The sequence below is a fragment of the Nanorana parkeri genome, unplaced genomic scaffold, assembly GCF_000935625.1.
Source record: "Nanorana parkeri isolate BGI_ZX_2015 unplaced genomic scaffold, ASM93562v1 scaffold850, whole genome shotgun sequence".
Classification (NCBI taxonomy): Eukaryota; Metazoa; Chordata; class Amphibia; order Anura; family Dicroglossidae; genus Nanorana; species Nanorana parkeri.
In genome coordinates this window covers 22,497-39,284 of record NW_017307118.1, presented here as the reverse complement: position 1 = coordinate 39,284, position 16,788 = coordinate 22,497, and the positions used below count along the sequence as shown (strand labels likewise).

Here is a 16,788-nt window from a genome sequence, read left to right as displayed (position 1 = left end):
TTCCTGTTGTGGCTATCGGACAGGAAGTGAAAATCTCACCAATAGGATACAGCTGACAGGGGTTATAATGCTCCCTTACTTTATCCAAAACTAAAGTGTTGGCTTCAGTTCTACTTAAAGTTTTTCAAGTTTAAATCTTTTTATTAAAAAAAACTAAGCCCTAAGGAGAATCTTGGTATACCAAATAGAGCCATTTTTTTTAAATTAATATTCGCAGACTTTACAAAATAGTATTTACACCCTTATAAAATACATTTTACTTGTCAGCTACATATAATAATGTAATGCACAAAAAAAGGGAAAGTAGCATTTCAAATTCATGGATGGGCAAACTGACTGCTTATCCACATATTTGTTGGTTAGTAAATCATGTTATTGTTCTCCTTCCATAATTACCCCTATATAACTGTGTTAATTAAATGCATTCATAACAAATGCTGGCACTGATGGTATATTTTCAGAAACATTAAAGTGTTCTGCTGGAAGCTGCTAAGAAAAGTGACAGAAGAATGTATTAAACTACATTACCATCGTGCCCAAACCAAATTCTTCTGTGAGTGCAAATCGGCAGCATAGCTATTATTCATCAAACATGCATGCTGAGATCAGCATAGCATTATTCATGAGAAAATTCAGTAAGGCCGAGAGGGCGCAGGGATGAAAATGAGTGATAGTGTTAAGCCTTTTGACTGTATTTTATTTAACACAGGTTCTTAACAAATAATCTTCCAGTGAAGGGAGCCAGTCTTATCAGTGTCATGCAGACTGCTACAAATCCTTATCTCCAGTGAACAGTTTGCTTTAGTGATTTTTTTTTTTCCCAGCAAAAAAGTGGAATCAAAAGCTACATATAGGCTGTGCTTTCCAGACCTTGCCGTCTGCTCCCTTCAAACAAATGGTGACCTGAATACAGCAAGCAGGAAGAATGGCTCCCAAATTATAGTTAATATGTGCTAAAAGGGAACAGGGCCTATAAAGTGGGTTTTGCACAAAAAAAGAATATGTATGAAAGCGCTAACCATAAATGCGCTGTTCTCTGAGTACACATATACGCATAAAACCATAACAAAACTTACCGCCAAGGCTGTTATTGAAAAGCCATTACAACCATTTGTAAATCTGAAAGGACAAACATTTGCTTTGGCTTGACGATAATTCCTAGGAATTGTGTTCCCCATGCCACTGGCAACGTACTGCGCTGACTTGTCATTGGGTGAGATTTATAGTGAGAGAAATAACTGCTGTTAGAGAAAAGCTTTTTTTTTTTTAACTTCTATGCTGGATAAAATAAATGGTCGACTGGTAGAATCAGATAACTGGCTTGAAATAATTGCAAAAGTCATGCATTTGTATAAAAATAATTGTATTTTAGAGTAGGCACAGTGCAGGGATATACTAATGGTTCCACAGTAAAATAGTAATGTATTCTATGTTTTTGCTAAATCATTAGGAGAGGAGAGAAGTAATGATTCTAAAGAAGGATTTTTGATTTGCACATCTCCAAATTGTTTTGTAATACTCATGTTCAGAATGAAAACCGTAGAAGACCTTAGTATACAGGATTGCATATATTCAGATTACAAATGTTCTCCCATCTTTTCCCTCCCTGTGCAATATTTCATGTAGGCAGCAGATAAAATAAGCAGTAAGGTTCAGCTGTATAAAATTCCTCAAACCTGCACTTTTTACTTTGAAAGACTACTAAAACATCTACGACCCATAACTACCCATATAAAATGCATGATATGTGCATGTATTATATGGCACTGGAGCTACTCAAAGAAAATTTTACATAAATTTAACACCCCCTAACTGCATGATCAGATCTGTACCATTGTAGTCAATAGCACTGCAGGTACACAAAGAAAATTTGACATACATGTAACTGCCTCAAAACGAACCTCCTCTGTACACTGATTCAATCTACAGCATGTTAGCTCCCTAAGTAGTGCTGTTGATTGGAACAGTGTTCAGGGGGTGTGTCGGACCACTGGAGACCTTGCTTGTATATGAGGGAATGTCGGACCACTGAAGACCTTGCTTGTATATGAGGGCCTCGGTCAAAATCTTCATGGTGTTTTCAGCACATGGTATTAACCCTTGCTGTAGCACTTGGGAACTAAAATAAAAAACTAAAAGAGCTACAATAAAAGTGAATTTGCTTTTTTGTTTTACACATGCCATGTTATTATTCTTTTTTTTTTGTCTTTATAGTCCTGTACTGTCATATGTTATGGGGTTTAACAGATTTTCACTTGGAAAAGCCTTAAAGGAGAACTATGAGATGAATGATTTTCGCTCATCCTCATAGTTCTAGCCGACCTGTGACAATTAAACTGTCACAGGTCGGCTCAGTAGATCGGGAAGTGAGCGAACACATACCGGGTTCACTCACCTCTCAATCCTGTCACTGCAGAGAGCCGTGACAGGGGAGGGACTGGATTCCCCCCTCCCCTGTCCGATCCTCCAGCAGCAATGACTGGCGGAACGGACAGGGAGGGGGCGGGTACAGCTGGCTCTGCCTCTAGATAGGCAGAGCCAGCTGTCACTCACGCAGCTGGGCGGATCCAGACATAATTGTTGGGATTCGTTTCAGCTGCGGCGTCTCAGTATACCGCGAGCTGTAGCTCGCGGTATACTGAGCTTTGGGTGACGGGAGGACGCTAGTTTGTGTCCTCCCGTTACCCTTAGGAGAACTATGGGGAAAAGCCCTAACCCCATAGTTCTCCTTTAAATAGCCTTTTTTTCTTAGCTGCAGTGTGATTCCTACTACTGTTCCAGTGTTCTATGCCCACCTAAATAAGTAATGACCACACCACTGATCACGGGCATCCTAATGCACACTTGTACTGTGGAGAATGAGAAAGGCTGTGTCATCTATTCACTGGACAAAGTGGTCAAATTCGGCTGCCTATTAGACTGCACAGTCATATTTAGGCACCCTGCACTATAGATATAACTGGAAAAAAGGTGAAACTGCAGAAATAGAGGCTATCAGTACAATGTTTATCTGATTAAATATTTATTTCTATGACTTCAATTGGATTTATTAACTGAATGAGTAGTCAATAATCCAGTAATCCAGGTTAAAGGGTTCTTTAACCTAGAGCATTTTACAATATGCTACTAAATTAAGGGCCACCTTTACTATTTCTAACAATTACCTATAGTGTTTAGACAAGGATTCAGAGCTTCCAGTTCATTGGAGCTTTTTACTCTATTCTTAATTCCTTTGCTGATCACTCAATGCCATCAGCCATTTCTGCAATGCTTAATTGTAAATGTTTTATGTTGAAATATATATTTACGCTATTACTAAAACATAGGTGTAACAAGGGGACACAGTTAACTTAATGCATACCCAGAGCATGAGTACAGCAATTCCATGAGCACAATTATCTTTACAGGGACATATATGCTCCTATAAATCTGGTTTAATGGGTGGTGTGAATGGTGAAACAAAGAAAAAGAAAACAAAAAGGGGAGGATATGACTGGACTGGTGAAGTAAAATCTATTCATGGTCCTTCATGCACCTATGATTAGTAAATATAGGATGAGATAACAGAAGGAAGACAAGAAGAGGTGAAATTAGGTAACATCTCAGAGACTTCCCTAGCTAAAAAACCTAGAGGTAGGAAAGACTAGCAGTATTTCAATTATGACTGAATATTATAAAAAGGAAGTCACACACTCTAAACAAGGACTAGGTCAGCCTAGGACAGGCCCATGAAATATATGAGGCAGTCTCTAGAGCCTTGGTTCTCAACTGGTGGGTCGTGACCCAAAAGTGGGTCGCGACCTCATGTTCAGTGGTCCCCATTGTGACCCCATGTGCCTTCCACTTTTCTAGGTTAATAGGCTCCTCAGCCTCCCCCTAGCGCAGCACTGTCAGTTCTCAAACCAAGCAGCCATTCAAAATATGCTGCCCGGCGCCGACTGTCAGCTTGAGGTGGGATGGGCTGGGGCTATGGCCGCGAGGGAGCTCCATCCATACATGCATTGCTTACAGCTCCCTCGTCTGCCCTGTAGAGGTGCCTGGACCGGAGTGACGTCACATTCTGTCTCCCGGCACCTCTACAGGGCACGCAAGGGAGCTATACAAGCAATGCATGTATGGATGGAGCTCCATCACAGCACAGCAGCCCACACTGGACCCCACGTTGAGGATCCACTCCAGTTCTCGTAAGGTAGGGAGACTGGGTGGATTTTTTAAATTATTTTTTTCTTGGAGTGCGTATGGGTGTGAGAAAGTTTTGTGAGATTGTCTCTGTGTTTGTGTGTGTCTATCAGTGTTTTTGAGGGCCAGTTCACACTAGTACAGTGCGTTGATCACATGCTCTGGTGTGAGAGGTGCATTGCATTGCCATTCATTCAAATGGCACCCCAAACGCATCTCCCACCCACAGTTCTATTGCCTGCATCGGTACCGCAATGCCATGCGTTCCATTGCAACTTGGGTCACGACCTAATGACCAAGGACAAATGTGGGTCCTGAGGTTACACAGGTTGAGAACCTCTGCTCTAGAGTATAGACAGTCTCTAAAAACTACCTCCATCAAATATTGTAAGCAGAGTGAATGTTTGTAGAAATGTTATTGCTACATTCTGAGATTATATCCATAATTGTGACCAGTTTTTCATTGGTTTATGGGTTTAGAGATCCTCTTCCCATTCTGTTACATGTTAATGGGTGGGAGAGGTATTGCCGAGATAATAAAGCATTGTGATTTAATTTCATGGTGGAAGAGTCACAGCACCAAAGTGCTTATAGAATGTTTAAAATGTGTGAGAGGTTTTATCTCTAGTAAGAGGCATAGCCCATTGCCAAATTAGTATATATTTAACACATTTCCAATGATGCTCACGTAGCTCCAACCAATCAATTTCTACAATATTTCAGCTTGCTGCACTACGGTCTACCATTGCTTTATGTGTGACAGATTTGCTTTAAGTTAAACCCAAACTTCAACATCATCACATTTTATGATCTGCATATACCATTAGGTAGAGATGTATTTATTTGTGAAAAGAAAGAGAAATGTTTGGTAATTCATCCAGATTTGTATACTTATATAGTATATTCTCTAAACAGTAATTGTCTAAAAGCTTGCACGAGTTAGCCTTATTCAGAACGCGATGACCTTAAGTGATAGCGTTAACTGGTCCAGCTTTCATTTTCAGGCCTGCTTGAGACTAATCCAGACAGATCAATTACTCGCTGTGTACACATGGAGCAGGGAGCCTGTGAACTCCTCCCATGGCTCCACACAGTGGCAATCCCAGTAGAGTTCCAGGCAGTGCTCCTGCAGGTGCAGTTTCTCCGCAGGGCCATAAGAGCAATGAATAGTAAAGGTTTGCAGCTCAAGCACATTGAGCCTGTTTAGCGGCCACTAAATAATCCCCGTTTAATCAGATTATGTAAATTCCTACTTCAACACCCTCACCTCCTCTCGCTTGCAGCCTCCCCCACTCATTGAACTCCGAAAAAAAGCATAACAAATCCTGCTAAGAGGCCATGTCTAAAGAAATACATTATGCTTAACGAATAGGAGAACTCCATTTACCAACAAAGTGGATGGGTTAAATTGCGAATTGTCTTTGTCCAGTAAAAAAGTGTGATCTTTTTCTTGCAAGATGTCCACGCGTTATACAGGGATAGTTTAATATTATTTACAACAACACTGTGAAAAGAATGTTTGTACCCTATTTAATGGACTGAATATGTCTAAGGGGGCATATAAAATAGCCACATGCACAGCAGCCTAAAGAGAGTGCTAGACTAGCACGTGAAGTCAAAAGAAAGTAATGTGGGAAGCTAGGAATTCTGATTCGTGTTTGTAGAATCAATACAGTGTTGTTTTTTTATCAACTATATTAACTTTAACTGTAGCTGTAAAATGTTAGCAATACTCTCTGCTTTCAAAGCCTTTACGAATTATGCAAGTTACCTTCACTAAGCCACAGCTACTACTGCTAAATGTCATATGATTCATCAACCCTGGTAAAAATAAATTTTTTAAATACAAGACATACAGGTGACAAGATATAAGACATATTCTGCCTATCTACCCAACCCATTTGTTTCTCTTCATGACTGCTTGGGTTTATTAGGCAGAAGAAAGGAGGGTGGTTACATCCCGGAAGAAAGACACATGTATCACCATCCTGCCTGCTGCTAAAGGAGGATGCATGGTTGGTCTTAATGCATTTGACTATGATGCTAAGGGAACCGCACTTCTGAATGATAACAACATGCATGAAGCCTTCGAAAGAGACCCAACTAGTGGTTACAAGAAGAAAGTCATAGACCTACTACAACAGCTAAAAAAAAAGACAAAGACATTGATCAGGCTATATATCATCGCCTCTAACCCTGGCGAAGCCCCTCCATGTATATATGGACTTCCTAAGTTACACAAGGATGGGAGTCCTCTCAGGCTAATTGTCAGTGACATCAACTCTGTGACCTATAACATAGCAAAATACTTAGCCAGAGTCCTAGCCCCCTTGGTTGGAAATACACAGCATCATAAACAGAATTCCCAGTATGTCGCAACCAAAATCCAGAACCTAATATTAGGCACAGAGGAAACAGTGGTACCCTACGATGTTACATCCCTTTTTTTACCTGCATACCTACCACAGAGGCAATTGAAACAGTGAGAAAACGTTTTTTTGAGACAACACCCTAGGCAGCAGAACAGAACTTAACCCAGATCAAAGGTGTGTCTTATTTGGACCTTTGCCTGAGTACCACCTATTTCAAGTGCAAGGATACGTTCTAGCAAAAACATGACTGTGCCATGGGATTGCCAGTTTCACCCCTTGTGGCAAACCGGTACATGGAGGAAGTAGAAAGGAAGGCCCTGACCACCTTCAGGGGAATTACACCCAGTCATTGGTTCAGATATGTGGATGACACTACATTAAATAGAATTCAGCTCTCTATGGCAAGGAGCCAATACCTTGCCCATAGAATCACTGGGGGATATAACAAGCCGATGTCTGAGTCAGTCCGACAATATCCTTCCATAGCTGAAATACTAGTTTTGTGTGGACTGATCCTTTAATAGTGATGGTTTATGGCTAGGTGCACAAATGCAGTTTTCAGCGAGACTGTGCTGCATTGCAGGTGCAGGCTACATCATGTACTACAAGTGTACCCAATGGTTTCTGTCAAACTAGACAGCACAAAGTAGCCAGGGAAGGTGGTGGTGGTAGAGGGGAGGGTGGGGGTAGAGACATTGATTGTCTGCCACATATAATGCTGTTTTAACACTCGTCTGGGCAGCTTAATGACAACTGCTAGCTCCAATCATGCAAATGCACTTAACACCTTACATCCATGAGGTCCCTGACCCCATGCTAGTTATGATTAACAGATTATGTTGATTGGAGCAACATTCACCATATTTATTCACAGATAATTTTTGTACAAGTCATTCTGAATTGAGAAAGCTGGTTGGATGACCAGCGAAACGTCTTCAAGAAAAATACACCATGTCCAGTTTGCCTGGATTTATTTTTTACAGATATGCCATCACCTGAATGACTGAGAACCTTCACAGACAAGCAAGGCAGTTTGCCGTTCCTTGGCAGTAGAGCTACTCAGTCTTATGTTGTACTTTTTGTCAAATGCAGCATCACAACAACAAATGCAATCTGGTTATGATTTCATAACAGCAATCCTTGCTGGAAAGGAATGTTTTGCAGGGTATGTATTATTATATGATGCTAGTGAGGCTATGAACAGACTGTCCAGCTCCATGTAACAAAAAGCCAGCCTAAAAAAAATAATAGCACAACCCTATAATAGTTACATTCTAACTGGACCTCATTGAGCTAATAAACCAATAGCTAAAATAAAATCTTGGAGGTATGCAAACTTGAGAAGGGAAGCATTTGTCTTTTCCCCTTAATGCTAAACCTGGGCAGGGTTTGTAAGCTTGGTGCATTCCAGAACCACTCTACTTACTAACTTAATTCTGGCAGGCTTTAATTAGTAAAGTTATAGTCCTCAGAGGGAAAAGTGTGCCATCTTGTGATTATAAAAGTACATAAATAAACAGTTCTGGGCCCATATTTGCATTTGTTATACGGTCCACTATTGGATGTATGTTACAATCAGCCTTTACCATCTGCTGGTCATTACTCAGCACTACAGCTCATGTCAATGCCATGCACACTTACCTTAATCATTAAAACTGCACCCCTGTTGTGTATTTTTGTTTGCCTCATACCTTTAGTGCTGGTATTATGCACAATATACATACTCACTGCCCACTGTTGTTCTGCTATGATTCACTCTGTTGCTGCAACAGACCTTGTCCCTCGCCATCTTTGTTTCTTATGTCAGCAGGAGCCAGCTGTCTCTTCCTAGTTCAGGCAACTGGCCCCTGATGATGTGCCACCAGGTTCACCCTCCTGCAACTGCTGTATGGAACCTGAAACATCCTAGCATATGTGACATGCATATCCTGGGAGGCTTCAGAGCGCAGGAGACTTCATTCTCACCTAGGCGAGAATAGCAGCTGGGGGGTGGGCTGGACTAAAAATAAAAAAATATAAACAAACCAGCAAAGGTTTTTTGCCATTTTACATTGTGGAGTGAGTAGGGGAGGAGTGCAGCGATGCCTAGTGCATCTAGTAGGAAGATTGGTGGAAGTTCAGTCAGTGCTTGGGCTTTTTTCTCATGCCATGGATAGAGGTCTGTCTGACTCTGACTTTTCCCCAACTGTTTTTGTCTTGGTTTACTCCTGTGATTGTATAGACTGTATTTCTACTGAGCTAGTCTACATTCATCCTAATCAATGTCATGTGTAATTGTCAGTCATTTCTCTGTCTACTTTTCTGGAACCTGGAAAAAGTTTGTTTTAACAAACAGACATTTAATATGGGACACAGGATCACAGAGCACTATGGGTTAGCTGAAGAGACTAGGGGAAAGGGAGGCAGTTACTTTAGTTAACAGGGGTAGCACAAAAAACTCAGAATTTTCTCTAAAAGTACAGTTCTCGTTTAGGTGTGCTGTATACATTATCACACGTAATTAAAGTCAATTTATATATATCATTCTTATATGTAACATATGTATATAACATATCCATTGTATCAAAATACAGATTTGAAAAGAAGCATATGTTATTGTTTACAACATATTGAAAACAAATAAAATCCATCACAGATATAATACACACTAAACAAATAAGCTTCTCTTTTCTAACAAATATATGTTGTCTTTTCTAATTGTTAAATGTATACATTATTTCTACTTTGGGTTCTAAAATGCCCTTTTTGGTTAATTTTTAGGCATTATTCTACATAAAATGTCTAACAGATCAATGTATTCTATTGCCACTAAAACCTATAGATTGAGAATTGTGGAGATGGTCCTGTTTTCAAATAATATATTTATTCATATGAATTTTGCTATTATACAATACCATTATTAGTCATAATGGAAATACAATAGTTCATTTTAGCACTACACCTGTGCACTGCATGCTACATAGAAGATAAGACATTCACAGTGGGGATTACTGGTGCCCAGGATCCCCCTTGTTCACAAATACCTTTTTGTGTCTGCAGGCTGCATTCATTAAGTAGCTACAGTATATACATAGTATATTTTCATTCTGGGTAACGGAAAGTTAGGTGTCCCCCTTTCCAAAATCCTGCACTAGCCACTGGACAGACGAGAGGTCTGTATGCACCAGATCTCCCAGGAGGATAGAAAAATATGCAAGCATCACTGGGACCAGCAGTGACACGTGTCGGACAAAGAGGCAGGCTTGCTATAAATGAGACCATGGTCTTCGCATTTGCTAGCTAACACAGTATGGTCAAAAGCTGACAGTACTGCCTAGTTACTACTGGATAATGCTACATGGTTTTCTGTGAACATTTCCAACAAGCACAGTCAGCAAGAAAAAACATTCAGGGTAAGTGGAATACAAATGCAAGTATTTGACTAATATCCATTATTTTAAACAACAGCTGTAACCTTACTTTTTAGGTATGTAACATGCCAGGGAATGTGTGGATATGATAAAAAAAAATGACAGCAACTAATAATGGAACAATATGTGTGAAATATGAAATCATTTGTGTATATTTAACATATTCTAAATGACTGATAGAGTTATGGCATATCGTTTATATTAAGACTCTAATTTTGCACTTCACAAAACAATGTTCCTAATTTAATTTCTTTCAAAGTGCAAACATTCTTTATTTGTATTTTACACTACAAAGCATATATTGTTTCTATAATGCTATGTTAAAAGTGTCTTTTCATAAATCCATTTATGATTGAAATGCTATTACTTTCAAATATGAATGAAAATATCGATGAAAATATGATTCAACATAAAACCATATTAATATAAAATTTGTTTTAAATAATTAAAACATATTTTGACTGGACATAATTTCCTGAGATTTTAGCATATTTATAAAGCAGTGAATGTAATATTTAAAAAAAAATTCAAAGCAGGTGTATCTTCCTGGTGCAGCCACTCTAATTTACAGTGATCGATTCACCTCCCATGAATTTTCATGACTTCCACATTCACTGCTTTTATAAATATGCCCCTGCAGAAACATTTTTGCTTAGTATAACGTTGGTATAGTATACAGGTATATTCATTCAAAATAAAAGGGTTTAGCAAATTACTTACAGTTACCTATTAAAGGTATGTTAAAAAATAAACAAGATAACAAAAAGTCCCAATAAGACATCTTCTTTTTTGTTTTAAGTTAATGTGTTATTAGCTATGACACAATACAAAGGTATGAAATACTAAACGTTTTTCGAAACATATTTATAGTTTTATTAGCATAAATAGATGAGAATTTAAACAACTAAAATGATATATTTGTTAAATGTTTTGAAAGTCAGTAGGGACTTGAAACACACGATGATTTGCAGATCTCTTACCAGAATCACAGATGTTATTATTGGAGTGTTTCTATTAGAGCTTGTTCTCATTTGTTTAAAAGCTTGGATTTATTTTAAATGTATGTTACATTAAATAGAATGCAGCTCTCTATGGCAAGGAGCCAATACCTTGCCCATAGAATCACTGGGAGATATAACAAGCCGATGTCTGAGTCAGTCCGACAATATCCTTCCATAGCTGAAATACTAGTTTTGTGTGGACTGGTCCTTTAATAGTGATGGTTTATGGCTTGGTGCACAAATGCAGTTTTCAGCGAGACTGTGCTGCATTGCAGGTGCAGGCTACATCATGTACTACAAGTGTACCCAATGGCTTCTGTCAAACTAGACAGCATAAAGTAGCCAGGGAAGATTTCTTACCTTCACATGAAACAATGGCGAAGAAACGGAGATTTGGACTTGTCCAACTAGATGAAATATTATTGCAGTGCATCAAATTTAAAAATGTTACTACTTGAAGGGTTCACCCAAAACGGACATTAAAGCTAAGGCTGGGCACTGGGCACTGGCTCAACCAGTTACTAGCTTTTTATATCTCTGGCTTGTTTTAGACTTCCTTGATCTGCCACTGGGTACAACACTCTAAATAGTGTAAAATGAATTAAATTCAACAGAAAATGTGAGGTACCTTGTATAATCTGTGATAGCTGTACATACCTTTTTAATGGACCTGTGCTATTACATGTATTGCACATCTGTAAGAAATGATATGCTAGTAGCACTTGAGTATATGAGTAAAGTAACACTGATTTAACTGGAACTATAAGCTATAAGTGATTCTATGAAAAAATCTCTTTCAGACAACCCATTGTGAAAATGACACGTAAGATCTTTAATACAAGGGAGCGGTGGAGACAGCAAAATGTTAATAGCGCATTTGCTGAACTGAGAAAGCTAATTCCGACCCATCCACCCGACAAGAAGCTAAGCAAGAATGAAACTTTAAGGCTGGCTATGAGATACATCAATTTTCTCATCAACATCTTGGCCGATCAAGGAATAACAAAACCCGGAGCAACCTCTCAATCCAATATTTGGGGTGTCTTTGAACCAGAGCCTCAGTTTGCAAACATAAAACATTGGACAGTAATAGACCAGAGCAGCGACCCTTCTCCAGGGACAAGCAGTGACACACAAGAGTGTTGGTCATTAGATCCTTCACCACAGCACTGACTGAAATGAATTATGTTATTGGCCTACAATGAATATTTGAGTGTTTCTGTGAGTCTACCTGTCATATTTATATAACTGTTAAATGTCAGTTTGGTAAAGCAAGGCTATGGACTTCTCACAAGGTGGTAATTCAATCGGATATAACTTATGATATAATTTTTTTACTCTAGTATCATAGAAGTGGATTACTGAATCTGCACAGGGTTTTGTCAGATGAAAAGAAAGCCATCAATGAATAGCTTCCATATTCCTGCAAACTGCTAAGCATTTGTGGAGAACTGTCATGTCAAGTATAAAGTATGAAATTGTTACATACTACCATCTGAATGTATTCAAGCAGCTATTCCAGAAATGCAGTAATTTACACCTCTGCTGGTAGTCATGAAGTGCAGCTGAAAAGGTACTGATAGCACCAACCAACAGCTGGGCATATGGTGGCTGTTTATTTATGATGTAATAGTCCATAATGTAAAGAGCATTAGTTTGCAGTACCCCATAGTAACCAAGTAGAAACTGAGTTTCATCTGTCACCCTACTCTATGCTGATCTCTGATCAGTCCCCAATGGTCACTGCACAGCACTGAATATTTTATACCGTAGTAGTGCTCACAAAAGGTACATACTGCAAACAACTAATAACAAGGTTATATCAGAATACAGTAGCAAATTAAAATGCAGCGCAAAATCAATCTTATTTTGGATATATGGGAAGTACACTATGGTGTAAGGCATCTAAGTTTATCATTTGCCCTATAATATACTTCTTTTAAGGGTTGCTTGTAGGATTTTTTGCTTCTGGTTCATTAATGTTAATGCACTTAATTTACATACATGGAAAGCACCCATTTTAAAAAATGGTGGCCAAGTTTGGAAAACCAAGACAATCCTCCTACTTATATAAGTAATTATTAATATTTAATTAATCATTTTTAATGTTTAACTATAGTATAACCGATATAACCACTGCACAAGCAATGTATTTACTGATAATAAGTAAATTTTTATTTCAAGCTACAGTCAGGTCTTTTATTTTCTTGTAATATGGCACTTCACTTTAAATTATATTAAGATTGATGGCTTCAGCCTAATTTTAGGGGTATCTAGTGGAATTCATTCACTTAAAGAGTAGAGACTGAATGATCACTGAGCTTAGTGAATAAGGTGGAGTTGTATTCATTTTATTAAATCAATTAATCAATCAATCAATCAATCAATCATGTGCTAGCACATGACTGGGTATTCAAAGTGATTGCAGCTTCATGTTATTCACTAGTAAACATCCACTTTACAAAGTGAAGAGTCTCTACCTCTTTGGTAAATCAAATAAGTCAATGAATACATATTAGTTAGTGAAGCAGAGTACATTTTTACATTGTTAATGGAAAGCCTTAGCCTCAGTTGAACTATTAATTCTCAAAGATATATCCTATAATGTTTATGTTTTTATCTGTACTATATTTCATAAGCTAAAACAGTCATTGTTTAGCAAATATTTTAATAGACACTACATGGTTTTACATTGCACAAGTAGTGGTAGAGAATGACACTCACTGTTAAGCTTGACAGAAACAGGAACTCCAGTGGAAGACCTGAACTCTAAAGTCACCAATGGATTAGAAAACAGTTGGTCATTTGGCTCACCAACCATCACTAAAGTTACATTTGTAGATGAATTGTGCGGATTTCCCACAACAGAGGAAATCATAGTTAAGATTTCAGAATATCAGATTTTGGTTCAGTGATAATTAAATACCAGTCTGTGTCTGATTACTATGGGCTAACCTAAACAAATGCCCTTTGCACAATTCCAGTGATGTGTTCACTGTGACATATCTGCTTTTTATTATATTTATTTGGTATATGTTTCTTTAATGTTTAGTACAATGATCACTCTGTCTTAGCTTTTCTTCATCTTGTTAACATTACCTAGACACTATCTTAGCTGCATTTACCAAAGAAGGATTTTATTTCTAGCCTTGATATCTCTGAAATAAGTATTTTGTATATATTTGTTAACAATAAATTATTAAATACATTTTTCCCACTTGTAAATTGGTATTTTCAATTCTTTCGAAAAGGAATGGCAATTGGCAGTAAATGTAGTGCTTTAAAGAAAAATTATAATGGTTTTTGAATTTTATTTTATTTTTATAAATTATTATATATATATATATATCTATATAGATATAGATATATATACATACACACACACACACACACACACACACACACACACACATTATTCTTCCTTTACATTATTTTAGAAATAAACATTTAATACTGGCTTTACATGTGACACTGGTTTTGCAGAGCATCCTTGGGAAAGCATAGAAGTAGCTTCTTCTTTTGTGAATGTCTCTTATAATTGAAACTCCACACTAAGCTGTACAAAAAACAATGTTTTTGAGCAAAACAGTCAAGGTTAGTCTAGTATTCATGAAAAAGGGCCTAGAGCTCCAACTACTGCCTAACTATCAAATAAATATGTAATTAAGTAAATATGAAATATGCATATGTAATATTTAATACAGGATTACCTGATTTTAATAATAAAAAGCATTTATAACTATTTTTTTTAGTTTTTTATTTCTGAGCATAATAAAAAAATAAAATGTATATGCATTCCCCTAAAAGGGGAAATGCTTTGTTCCTTGTTTTCTGGCTGTGTGCCCTAGGGGCATATAAATCTTTTATAGGTATATCTCAACCTTCAACTACAGTTAGGAACTGTGACGTGTTACATCCCACAGTTCATAGCAGGCACCTTTCTATAGATTCCTCTGACATAAGAGGGTTTCAGTTTCATGTGGAGCAGCTGGCTGTCCTGATGCCACTGGGTAGCATTTAAAAAGAGAGATAATAATAGACTGCAGCAAATTAAATGTAATGACAGGTTTATTTTATTATTTCTGATACAGTTTTTTTCTTTTTTTGTCATATGGCAGATATGCATAGTTCAAATTAAGAATACTTAATATAAGTTTAAGGCCTCGTTCACACCTGAACGTTTTGTAGCGCGTTCTACGCTCGACGAACGCTCTACAAAACGCTCAAACATCTAAATCCCATTGTATTCAATGGGTCTGGTTCACACCTTGGCCTATTTCAGCCCGTCCCTAACGCGCTACAAAACGGCCCACGCCTGAAAAGGTACATGTACTACTTTGGGCCGTTTTTGTTGCGCGTTTCCAGCCAAGTAGCCCTCGGAAACGCGCATTTTTTTACCGCGAATCGCGGTAAAAAAAACGCGCGACAGACGCGCATATGCATTACGCCTAGGTGTGAACCAGGCCTAATAAGCACTAATAACCCCTTTCTCCTGTTTTTTTTAAATTACATTTACATACTGTATGTGCAGAAGATTTTAAATTATTATTTTTTAAAATTTTTTTTAGATTTTAAATTATTTATCTGTAGAGTACAGTGAACGACTTACATTGGTCCCTGACTCATACCACAGTCATGGATGCACACACTTTAGAGCCAGTTTAAGAATGAAACTTTCTGTGGTAGGAGGAAAACCAATGCAAACATTAGAAGATTATTGAAATCCCATGCTAAAAGCCAGGTGCTAACCACTGTGTTTGTGCTTCTAGCACCAACATTTGAATTAATAAACATACATTCAGAATAATTCAAGGGTAATATACTGTACTTACCGTCTCCCTGAGGGTAAGGGGGTTCTGTTCACAAAAAATTAAAATCTATTAAAACATAATAAGCTATTCCATAAAGTGATAATAAAGTCGAAATGTTCAAATGCTAAATAAATCACTTATAATGGATGCTGCTCCTTGATGTTTAAAAGATTTAGATTTTAAACAGCCCCGATGCTGGCGACGTACACTGTACGTCGTCAGTCACGAAGGGGTTAACTAAGGAGCCGAAGGATCTAGCCGCAGCTTTGGCTGATCCTTCGGCTCACTTTGGCCGCCTCTGCCCTTCAGTTCAGTCAATCTGAAGGGCTGCTGTAAAGGCTATTCAAAATAGCCCGTACAGCACCCAAAGGCAGGCAAATGGCTCAATCGAGCCAAGTGCTTTCCTCGCAAATGACATTAACTGGGCGGAGCCAGTTGTGATGTCATGGCTGGCTCCGCCCAGTTGTTATTCAACTAGAGACCAGCGTCCTCAGGTTATTTGATAGCTCCGCCCAGTTGTTTTCATTTATCCGGGACCTAGCGGGAAAGCGGGAAGACTCTGGCAGGTGCTGGCCAACTATGAACAGTTGCTTGGAGCTAGTGGTGATGTCACCGCTAGCTCCGCCCAATTGTTTATATTTTGCCGACATCTGTCAAATTCTTCATTCTGCGAAGGGAGTTTGTCGTGTGCTGGAGTTGTCGGCGTGCGTCAGGTTTTTTTTCCCGATGAGTCGTCATTGTGGACAACACTGGACTTCGGGATTGACCCCTGGATTACGTAGTTGGATCAATTTTTAGGAAATTGTTTTTTTGATTAATAAAGGAATTGTCAAACATTTCTGTTGTGTTCTTTTTTCAATTAAAGGTTTTTTTCAAACGTCTGGTGTGTTTATTTACATTTAACCCTTTAGTGAATGAGTAGGTGTACAAGTACCCATTAATCACTCACAAAGGTGGGGCAGCATCTCGATGCCCCCTTTTCTGGTATGGTTTGGGAGGGGGGCCCCACACTGTT

General features: G+C 38.3%; 1 long non-coding RNA gene across 1 annotated transcript; it reads right to left on the bottom strand.

Moving 5' to 3' along the window:
- Window positions 1-1,126: 1,126 nt before the first annotated feature.
- Window positions 1,127-12,333, bottom strand: LOC108794434. The gene is made up of 3 exons (XR_001941708.1): window positions 11,768-12,333; window positions 2,827-2,833; window positions 1,127-1,138 (listed from the first exon to the last, which is right to left on the bottom strand). It is a non-coding gene; the product is annotated as an uncharacterized LOC108794434 (long non-coding RNA).
- Window positions 12,334-16,788: the final 4,455 nt, after the last annotated feature.